The sequence below is a fragment of the Lycium ferocissimum genome, chromosome 7 (assembly GCF_029784015.1).
Source record: "Lycium ferocissimum isolate CSIRO_LF1 chromosome 7, AGI_CSIRO_Lferr_CH_V1, whole genome shotgun sequence".
NCBI classification, from domain to species: domain Eukaryota; kingdom Viridiplantae; phylum Streptophyta; class Magnoliopsida; order Solanales; family Solanaceae; genus Lycium; species Lycium ferocissimum.
In genome coordinates, this window is record NC_081348.1 from 65,553,177 (window position 1) to 65,555,300 (window position 2,124).

The window sequence follows — 2,124 nt, forward strand, 5'->3', positions numbered from 1 at the left end:
GGAGAAATAGATAAATAGAATTGTTTGCTATAGAGAGGTGCTACATCACCTTATTTATGCCTAACTTTAATATACAATACAAAATCCTAATTCTGGAAAAATCTCTTCTCACGAGACTCCCTTTTCATTCTTGCAATAACAATTCACTCACATGTAATCCAAATGATATTCCTACAAACATATTGATATTATTTCAATCAAATTCAGCATAATAAAATAAAATTCTCAACAAATACTTCAACTATCATACATCACAAAAGAAGTACTCAAAAGAAAAATACTTGAAATCTCTACCTGTGAAATTTTGGTCTTTTGCCACAAGATGAAGACTTCAAATGATTCTCGTGGTCTTGTATAATACATTGTCACTAACTAAAAGCTCAATAATAATCATCAGAAATAAAAAATAAAAAACACCCATGAGAAGTAAAATCAAACAAAAACATGGCGTCCAACATTTGATCAATTAAATATCGTAAAAAGGATGAGAGAAAAATTAAGAGAAAAGAAATTATATTAAGAGAGATATATACATATATATATATATATATATATATATATATATATATATATATATATATATATATATATATATATATATATATATATATATATATATAAGTTATATAACCTACATAGGAGTTTATATTATACGGTTTTGGCACCGGGTAAGGGATTGGAGCATTTGATGAAAGAGAAGGGGAATATGGGAGTTTTCTAGAGAGAGGTGGTTGTTGCTCTTGTTCGTGATGTCTTCGCTTCTCCACAAATGCTGCTATTTATAGGGGTCTTGGCGGACTTCAACTTCGGATTTCAAAATGTTGAAGAATCTTTTGAGTTCACCGGGTCGCTCTTCAAATGCCCATCGTCACGTGAACTTTTTCAAAAGGAAACTTCATCTTCTTGTCCGCTAGCTGATCTGTCCATTTACTGTAGCTGCTTTATTAAAGTTACTTTTCTGCAGATGCTGATCTGTCCATTTACTGTAGCTGCTTTATTAAAGTTACTTTTCTGCAGATGTCTTCTAGCCGTTTCAACGAATCTTTCGCCTTTTTTGTCTCATGATGACTATTTCCTCCACTATTTTTGTCTGATTATTTTGCTTTTCACACATACACACACACACACACACACACACACACACACACACACACACATATATATATATATATATATATATATATATATATATATATATATATATATTTTTTTTTTTTTTTTTTTTTACGTGTCTAAATTATGTAGTGCAATAGAATCAAAACTCATTCCCGAATCGTAGTCGTTGGGTCTCGTGAATCTTGAAATGCATTATTCGAAAATTTACCATATCTCCTTCTTCCGAACTATGGACCGGTGACATCCTTGGACTTAGAGATAATTCGGGACTAGGTTCTTGATTACATGCTTGTCTTGTTCTCGCTTTTGTTTGGAAAAATCTTTCCAAAGTCTCTTTAACTACACTTTCTATGTTGTCATTTTTTTTCTTTTTTGCAAGTATGCTTTTCTTGGTAGAAAGAGCTCTGCGTCGGTTGTCTTTGGTAGTCTTCGCCTTGTTCCGGGAGAGATGAACATCCCTCATCTTCACTTTTTGGCAAAGTGACACCATTAACGGATTTGATGAGTCTTTACCTTGGCTACCGTTTGAACCGGACTAGCAGATCTTTATCCGATACGTTGGATCTATTTGCATTTATTGGGGAATGCACACTGCGTCTCATCCATTTTTGTCCGAGATGGAGAACTCGGGATTGTACTAATTCAAACTTAACTGGCTTGTAGTCTTTGTTCTAATCTTGCTTGTTCCAAGAGTTTCATTTTTTCTTGGATGAGTGTCTCTTTCATCGCCGTTAAGTCTTCGACGGTCTCAGCCATAGTACAAAGATCGCAAAAAATCACCTTGTCCGTGTCTTTTTTTGTATATTGTACCGAGGGTTCTATCCGATTTTGTCCGAGAGCCGGAGAAATATAATAGTTTGGTCCCAATACTCCTCTAGCATAGTCTAATGCCTCGAAATCATTAAAGCCTTTAAAAAGAGGTCTTTATATCTTTGATAGAATTTACAACTTCTATCCAGGTTTGAAAAATACCATTAATTCTACCATGGACTACAACATAAAATTTAA